This window comes from Palaemon carinicauda, chromosome 30 (assembly GCF_036898095.1).
Source record: "Palaemon carinicauda isolate YSFRI2023 chromosome 30, ASM3689809v2, whole genome shotgun sequence".
NCBI classification, from domain to species: Eukaryota; Metazoa; Arthropoda; class Malacostraca; order Decapoda; family Palaemonidae; genus Palaemon; species Palaemon carinicauda.
In genome coordinates, this window is record NC_090754.1 from 18,918,773 (window position 1) to 18,928,772 (window position 10,000).

Here is a 10,000-nt window from a genome sequence, read left to right on the forward strand (position 1 = left end):
CAACGTTAATCGAATACTCTATAAAAAATCTCATCCCGTTAGTAAATGCAACTTAAGCACCAGTCGAATGAGCCTCTAGTAAATAATTTCGGGTTGAACCCTTGAGCTACACAAATATGAACCCATTAACAATATGAATCTTGAGCTCGTTTCATAACTTACTAACATATGCGACCCGTCAAAAATGACGGCTAGATAGATAGATGTGCACACACACACAGAATCAACCTTTCCCCTTCTTTACCTACCCGAAGGACAATGAGAGACCAAGTAGTCATATGTTTGGCAATGCCGCTGAGCGTGACCGGATAATATATAACGGATTTTGAGCGAAGCGAAAAATCTATTTTTGGGTGAGATAGCCATGTCGTCCTGATGGAAGTTCCTATAGGGTAGCTTCCTAGGGTATATTACAACTACGGCGATATTCCCAGAGAATTTACCTTAAGGTACCAGAATTCTAACTCCTGGAGCGAGTATCCCTCGTGAAAGGGATATCGCGACATATCAGAGGACGTATTCTAGACACGTCACATGGCAATCTACGACCTGAACAGAGATTCGTCTCGTAGGAGGGAGATTGACGAGATACGAATTCGGGAAAGAAAAAGGGGAGCCGCTCCCAAGGCTTCCCTATCCCCCGATTCGTATGCGTGCCTGGCGCCAATCCTGGCGCCATCTGTATTCCTTGTAGCGTACACGAGGTGCTACAGATACTGTATGTAGGGAGGGGTCCTACAGCCCTTTCTTAGAAAGGCAAGGGCGGGTCCATCAGGACGACATGGCTATCTCACCCAAAAATAGATTTTTCGCTTCGCTCAAAATCCGTTTTTTGGGCTCAAGCCATGTCGTCCTGATGGAAGTGTACCAGAGCATTACTGTATCTGTGGATTCTCAGAACGTGCCGTACTCCCCGGAGATATTTATTCCCGGTCGACTAGACCTAGAGACCTAAGATGTTACCGTTATACATCTTTTCAACTAACTATAAACTATGTTAGAGCTTCCTGCCCCCTACAGGGAAGAGTCCTACTAGACTCTGGAAAGTCTCGAAGAGTACATATATCTATGTATGAATACCAGGCAAGCTAATATAGTGGTCTCGCCCTATATTAAGTAAAGCATAGTTTGTAAAGGACCACTGCGTCAATATGAAATATCGACCAGTTTTCCGCACAATACTTGTATTGGCCAAAGGTTTTATATCCGCATAGGAGGAAAACCAATGCAACATAGCTTGCATAAAGGAACAATTCTATTAGAATTATCCCAGATAAGGTACATAGAATGAATGCTCAATTATACCAATAAATTGACACAGGTGAAGGAGACGCAAGGTTCTCAAGAACAAGCTTATTGACAGACAATAAACAGACAGGTTAACCACAATTATACATATATATATAAGAAGAGGATAACCCAAAACTTTAAGCATAAGTATGATAGTAAACAGGGCTTGTTTGTCTGAAAGAAAAACATTAGATGCCACTTTTAAGATACCGAGGTATCAAAGTCATAAAAGCCTGTATTACAAATCAATGACATTAGCGTTAGAAACGCTCGGCACACATGTCTGTACTTATGCTAGGTTCACCTTCGGAAATGGAACAGTCTGGATGGGCAACACAGTGCCCTCACTTAGTTTGTAGTACAGTATGTAACTACACACTCACCCTGGAATTAATCGTCCCAATTAAGACCACTGTTCCTCGCAGAGTTAAACAGTAGGGTTAACACCGCGACCCACTGCTACCACAGATCTCTTTTAGTTCCTCTACTTGCTTCGCATAGTGGCGAAAGAACACTCTGGAAGACTTCCAGCCAGTGTATGAACGGAGATGTTCAAAATCCATGCAATTAAAGAAATTTAAGAATGAGGCAACTTTCCTCGGATCGTGACCTGCGGGTGTATTGTCAGGATCCGCTCTGCGAATAAAATATGTGATTTTTGCTCTGAGTTGATTCAGAGATAAATTTGAGCCTGATGTTTCTCCCCTGAATAGTTGACCACCCTTGAAGTCTGAAGTTCTATGAAGATAGACCTTTAGGCATTCTACTGGACATAGAGATGCATCTTCTTTCAGAGGGCAGATTCTCCAGGGACCCCACCTGTTGGTGGGTAACTCATTCTTGGCGAGAAACGTAGGATCCGGAAACAGGTTCAGTTCTTCCCCATCCAGGAACTGAACACGACCTGCCTCTCTCGAGAGGCTACAATTTCACTAACCCTGGCCCCGGACGCGAGTGCAAATTAGGAAAATAACTTTTTGTGTCAAATCCTTTAACGCACATTCTTCATTGCTCAACAGAGAAGCGAAATGAAGAACTTGTCTAAAGACCATGAAATGGGCTTTGGAGGTGCTGAAGGTCTGAGCCTAGCACAGGCTTTCGGGACTTTATTAAAGATCTCGTTACCTAGGTCGACCTGGAAGGCATATAGAATGGGTCTTGTCAAAGCAGACTTACACGCTGAAATCGTGTTCGCTGCCAACCCTTGACCATGGAGGTGGGGAAAAAAGATAAGCAGAAGTCTGTCAAGATCTCCTGCGGAATCTTCGCCTTGACAAAAGGCCACCCATTTTCTCCAAGATGACTCATATTGCCTTCTAGTAGATTTGCATTTATATTCCTCAATGAAGTCTATACTGGCTTTCGAAATCCCGAAACGCTTTCTCACCGCTAGGGAGAGAAAATCATGAACTGCAGGGTCCGGGTTTTCTGTAATGAAGCGCAGACAGTTGACTTCTGGACTCGCTGGGTCAGAACTGGATCTGGTAGTGGTACAAACTTCAGCTACAGTTCCAATGCCAGGAGGAACCACACGCTGTTCGGCCACTTGTGGGCCACTATTGCCGCTACCCTTTGAAGGATCTCAGTTTGTTGAGGACCCTCAACAGAAGGTTGTGAGGAGGGAACAGATAAATCTTGGACCATCTGTTCCAGTCGAGGGACATCGCGTCCACTGCTTCCGCTAAGGGGTCCTCGTACGGGGCACGTACAGGGGCAACTTCTTGTTGTCTTTCGTCGCAAAGAGGTCTATCTGCAGTTCTGGGACTGATTCAGAATGAAGGAGAATGATCCTGCGTCTAAGGACCATTCCGACTCTATCGGTGTGAACCTGGATAGAGCGTCCGCTGTCACATTGCGGACTCCTTGAAGGTGAACTGCCGACAGGTACCACTTCTTCTTTTCCGCCAATCGGAAGATGGCCAACATCACCTGGTTGAGAGGTGGTGACCTCGATCCTTGTCGATTCAAGTATCTTACAACTACCTCGCTGTCTATTACCACTTTATGTGGAACGAATGACGCGGGGAGACTTTCTTTAAGGTAAGGAGCACTGCCCTAGCTTCTAGAAAGTTTTATGAGAAAGGTCTTGAATAGCCTGGACCAAGTCCCCTGGACTTTTTTCCGATGAGAGTGACTTCCCCATCCCTCCTTTGAGGCGTCTGAGTGAATCGTCACCGACGGGGGAGGTGGCTGAAGAAGAACCTGACTTCTTTAGATGTCTGGCTTGGGACCAAGGCCTGAGAAGAGTACTTAGCCGAAGCGGCTGGTCTTCTCAGATCTCTTCACGCGTTTGATGCATAACTTCTCCAAACTCCGATTGCATCCTTTAGCTGTGCTCTTAGCACTGGGTCTGTCACCGAAGCAAACTGGAGAGAGCGCAGTACTCTCTCCTGCTCGTGTCTTGATATCCTTTCGGAATCTTGAAGTCTCTTGACAGAACCCGCTATCTCCTTCCTTTTCTTCGCTGGGGTGGAGAAACGGTGTGACAAAAGGTCCCAGTGGATCTTAGCCACTGGAACTTTTGAGATGGAGAAAGTCGAGACTTTTTCTGTTGATCTTGAAGCCTAGGTACTCTAGGAACTGGATCACTGACTGGAAGCTTGCAAGCATTCTGTCTCGGATGCTGCCCACACCAACCAGTCGTCCAGGTAGGCTACTACCTGAATTCCCTTTAGGCGAAATTGTTTGAGAGCTACGCTCGCAAGCTTCGTAAAAATCCTTGGGGCTATGTTTAGCCCGAATGGCATGGCTCCGAAGGCGTATAGTCTTCGCTGTAGCCTGAACCCTAGGTAGGGGGAGAGTCGATGGCTAATTGGAATGTGCCAGTAGGCATCTGACAAGTCTATAGAGACGGAATATGCCCTCTTGGGCAGTAAGGTCCTTATGTGTTGCAGTGTTTAGCATTTTGAATTTGCAATTCACTATGAACTTGTTAAGTGGCGACAAGTCCAGAATGACTCTGAGCTTTTCCGAGTCTTTCTTGGGAACACAAAACAGCCTCCCTTAGAAATTGATGGGCTTCACCCTTTTTCTCCAACCGTTCTTGAACGTACTCCTCCATAACGGGGGTGGAGTGTTGGAAAAAACCGAAGGTACGGGGGTGGAGTGCTGTACCAGCTCCCGCCCAATCCATTCTTGAGTAGGCTGTGGGCCCAGGGATCGAAGGTCCACCGATCCCGAAATTTCAGAAGTCTCCCTCCTACCGGTATCACCTCACTTGGACTGCCGTCCTGAGGTCTTGCCTTCCTGACCACGACCACCCCTGAATCCCCTTCCCCTTGAGGGGCGTCTAGACGAGCCTCTGGCTGCTCCTCTAGGCTTTGCTCGGAAGGAAGTAGACTGCCCTTCGAACGCTGGGGTGAATGCCGTGGACTGTGTCGACACGGCCTGGGGTACCCACTGAAAGGTGGTCGGGGTTTGTGCCACGATCTGGGGCACTGGGGGCAATGGCAATTGCAGTTGCTGTTGCTGTCTAAGAGGCTTGGCTGGCCGAGACGGTAGCCTAGTCCTCATAGTCTTCCTCTTTGGTTGAGGACCCTCATCCGGGGAAGACTTTCTTTTGATAGCCAGGTCCCACTTCTGGAGAAGGTTTCTATTCTCCAAGGTGGCTTTATCAAAAACTTCTTTGACCAAGTCGGTAGGGAAAAAGGTCTTTTCCCCAAATGTTGGAGGAGATTAGTTTCTTTAGCTCGTGCCTCACTGTAGCCGAGGTAAACACGAACTCCCTACAAGCTCTCCTTGCCTTGACGAAGCCATAAAGGTCCTTCGTCACTGTGGCCAGATGAGGCTTGGCCACTACCATGAACATTTCATGGACCTTGGGGTCACTTGCCATCGTCTCGAGAGTAGTCTGAAGAGACATTGAGGCAGTCAGTCTTTCTTTTGTATCGAGCTCACTTCGCAAAAGAAAGTCAGACAGCTTAGGGGGGTCCTTGCCAAACTGACGTCCGGCAATATCAGCCTCCAACTTTCCACTTAGAACGTAAGATGGACGTCCTTCTAATCTTTGTGGTCCATAGGCAGGGCCAGCGACAAGGGTTTACACTCCTCTAGGGAGGGGCAAGACTTGCCGGCCTCGATTGCTTTTAGTACAGCCAGAAACCCTTTCTGTAAAAAGGGGGAAGGCTCTAGTAGGCGAGGACACAAAGGAAGGGAGCTTCCTATTCAATGCAGCTACCTTTGAGTTAGAGAAGCCCCTCTCTTTCATCGAAGATGAAAGTAGAGCTTGAGCCTTAGCATGGTCATCACTATGACCTCCTTCGGCTCTGCCTCCTCCTTTGAAGCTGGTTCCTTCCTCAGCCGGACATAACAGTCCGGATATGGTGCCTTGCTGGGCCAGAATTCCACCCTCCAGGGGAACTGAGCCCAGCATATCCGAGATGACGATCTTTCCAGTCGTCATCGACATGTGCTCAGCATACCTCCATGGGTTAGCATCCGAGCACAAAGGAAGGTCTTTCACATTGAGCTTTTCTGGGGCCCATGTGATTCTGCAAGGCACTGCATTCGCAGTTCCATTGCAGCCGCCTTCTCCTGATTCTCCTTCTGCATTTGTTGGATCATTCCAACAATAGAAGAGAGGGCCTGTCCCAGCTCTACTGGGAGACCGGCCGATGTAGAGGGACTTGAACTTCATCCTGGGCTTCTGCAAGGAGGTCTTCCTCCTGACACCCGTCCACATCAGATATCCTGTCATTTAGCTGGATGTCCTGCATCGCGACCGCGACTTCAGCATCCACCTGGATCTGAACTTAGGGGATCTCCTCTTGAGGCTGGGGAATCACTGCCTCAGCTGATGCCTTAGGGAAAAGATACGCCCTCATCTTCTCACTTGGAAGATAAGGGCCAGAAGTGTACTTTTGGAAGCCCCTTACCCAGGTACGAAGCTTCTTCCTAGCTATTTAAATGTCTCATTAATCAGGTTAGTGCACACAGTACATACCTGAGGGTCCCAATACCGGAGATCATCCTTGGAGACAGCGTATGCTGCGTGTCTCCTACAAAACTCATGTCCGCAGAGGTTCTTGCTGCTGACATTGCAGAAAGCACTTCCCCACTTCGGAGTGTCCTTCTGTAAAGAGAAGAAATTTCCATGAGTATCAAGTGAACTATGTATCACTGGATATGCATAGTATAGCATAACAATTCATAAATGAAAGACACACACTTGTGTTTCCCTCACAACCCATTGTTGCAGCCTTCCAGATAATAAAATCAAAAATGGTTTATCTCTACTAGAGTAACCAATGCAAGGTTTCCATAGGAAACAGGTGGAGCTCACACCTAGGCAATGATTTTAAAAATCCTGGATAATAGACGGGGAAGAACTCTGCTTCCTGTCTGAGGGCAACAGCAAAGGGCTGTGTAAGAAAACACAATAGTGTTAGAAGATACAGTGCTGTACCTAAACTTTTACTATAGTTTTCTTCTTACTGTATATGCTATACAGAAGAATACTAGTACAGTATAGGAGGATGTGTGCCGGCCTGCCTTTGCCGGCCGGCACACACCACAATTAGCTTTAAAGTATACTACTTAACAGGTATAGGGCGGCAGCCCTCTGGTTCAAATGCCTGTGCCGGCGGCAGCAGCTGCCGGCCAGCAACAGCCAGTGTTGGCCGGCAATGATTGCCGGCCAGCAACTACACAAGGTAGTACCCAGCTGCCGGCCACACTCTTGGTGACCGGCAGACAAGGACTGACATAAGCCGGCCGGCAAAGGTACAAGACCGATGCCAGCCGGCAGCAAAAGAACCAGAAGACTACCCCTGCCCGGCTGCCGGCCTCATAGGCCGGCAGCCGGCCTCATAGGCCGGCTGCCGGGACAGGTACAGCACTAGAAGAAAATAGAATGGATGCCGGGATAAGAGTGTACACAACCCCCCCAGCCCGGCAACCGAAAGAGTGCATATAAGGAAGGGGAGAAACTTAATTCAGGCTTCCTTGACCAATGCCGTCCGGCTCTGCCGGCAGGCATGGATGAGGGACCAAGAGAGGTCCGGGCAGCACTCGAAAACATAAGACCCTTGCCGTCCAGCGTCTCTGCCGGCCGGCAATGGGCTTAGTCAATCCAAATCCCAACCTATACTAGGTCCAGAAGTAGAATGACATATGGTACAGTAATACCCCTGCCGGCCAGCTCTGCCGGCCGGCAAGGTACAGTACAGTAATGGCTAGGCCATTACGGAGATAGAGGGGGAAGGGACAAGAGGGTCCTGCCAACCTTGCTTTAGTGACAGATCACCCGTAGCCAAGAACTCTGTCTTAGCCTAAGGGAGATCTAAGGGAAAGGGCCAGCGCAGTAGTATAATACCTGCCAGCTTCCAGAGCACCAAAGCAAGGAAGGCGTTGCAACTCCCAAGGGAAGATTTATCCTCCCCGAGAACAGCAACAGGACTTAGTCTGGTCGATCACACAAGAAGGAATCATAACTACAGAAACCTTCGACAGTGACCTAAGGGAGCTCAGCTCCCTTTGTAAGTGTTAGGTCAGCGAGGGAGACTCTGCCCCAAGCCAAACAACACGGACTCAGACTAAAAACTCTGTTGTTCTGACCCTCTTTGAACCAGACTCTGCTGGAACAGGAAGGTACAGTAACACCCTAGTATAGTTTTATCGAAAATAAATTCGGAAAAAACCACTTAGGGATAAGCCCAAGGCTTAAACAGAGGGAAAGGGATTGCATACCTTCTCCGAAGAAAAGAAAGCAACCGGGGAGTATGATAAAGTATACTAAGGCTCCATAAGCAATTAGCCTAGGCACCAAGAGAATCGATTACCTAATTCACCGAAACTCTCACGTATACAATCTTGGAAATATTCCACACAGTCTAACATGTATAAAATATAGCCTAAAGCTTCAATAAAATTTTAATTACACTCGGAAAAACCATAATCATGCATTAAGTACTAGGACCAAACGACTAGGCTACATGGCCTAGCGTAGGCCAGAATGGCGAATACTTCGCCAAATAATACTAAGCACGAAAGGAAATCCTATGTAAAGCTAAATAGCTAAATTTTATTAAGCAAAACAACCAGGAATGTCACTCTGACTAACTAATTTATACCTAGCGAGTGACAGTGTCCAGGACACCTCTGGTAGGCTACGGCTCTTGTATCAAAGATTAATCCTATTAATCACTCAAAATTTTACCAAGAGCCTACATTTATACATAACAGACACTATACTCAACTTATCCGAGGTCAACGAAGACGAAGAAGCCATGAAAAGCTGAATAAATCCAAGATTTGCGAGAAAAACAGGAAAAAACACCGAGTTGTTAAGCTACGCAAAAAGGAATACAGATGGCGCCAGGATTGGCGCCAGGCACGCATACGAATCGGGGGATAGGGAAGCCTTGGGAGCGGCTCCCCTTTTTCTTTCCCGAATTCGTATCTCGTCAATCTCCCTCCTACGAGACGAATCTCTGTTCAGGTCGTAGATTGCCATGTGACGTGTCTAGAATACGTCCTCTGATATGTCGCGATATCCCTTTCACGAGGGATACTCGCTCCAGGAGTTAGAATTCTGGTACCTTAAGGTAAATTCTCTGGGAATATCGCCGTAGTTGTAATATACCCTAGGAAGCTACCCTATAGGAACTTCCATCAGGACGACATGGCTTGAGCCCAAAAATATATATATATATATATATATACACACATATATTTACATATATATATTTATATATATACATATACATATATATATATATATATATATATATATATATATATATATATATATATATATATATATAGCCATACACTTGCTCTTTATTATATAAGAGAGATACTTGAACTTGCCGGTGGTAAAAACTTGAGCACTAGAGCAACATAAACATGAACCAATTATTAACAGAAAACTTGATCTCCTTTCATACCATATACTTGAAATAGACTTACAAACTTTCTCATCAGGGCAGTATCATCCATAAGTCAGGCTAGTCTGAGGCCCACCAAGAGCAGGGACGTATGCAACTTTTAATTTTTCTTTCAGTATTAAATTTGAAAAATATAGATTATTTATTTTAAATGTAATATCATTGTAATAAATTGTACGAAAATAGAGCGAGAAATACGCCAGGGGTGGGGGTGGGGGGTCTGGAGGGCCCCAAAGAAGCTCGAAGCCTCGGGATGCTGTCATGAGTTAATACAGTACTGGTTCTCTTCCCTTGTTGGCACTTCGGTGGTTTTCTGCCGAGAAGATGATGGATGATCTCCTTCGGCCACTCGAGATGCCACGTGATTGGGACCATTTGTTACGAAGGGAAGATGAAGTCTGAGGGAACAGAAGCCTAACAGCTGATGCTGCTGTTGCTCTCATGAAACGGATTAGAGCTGTATTCTTGTTTCATCGCAGTTCCAAGGATATAGGGGGTAGTAGTATGATACTAATATGGATAATAGGGATTTATATTCAGAAATTTCTCTGTTAAAAGCCTGAGATTTATATTTTTATTTTGCTATATCAAAAGGTAGGGAGTCATACTCAGATTTTTCTTTATTAAAAGGTAGGGATTTATATTCAGAATTATCTATATTTAAAGGTAGGGATTTATATTCAGAATTATCTATATTAAAATTTAGGGATTTATATTCAGAATTATCTATATTAAAAAGTAGGGATTTATATCAGAATTTTCTATATTAAAAGGTAGAGATTTATATCAGAATTTTCTATTTTAAAAGGTAGGAATCCATATTT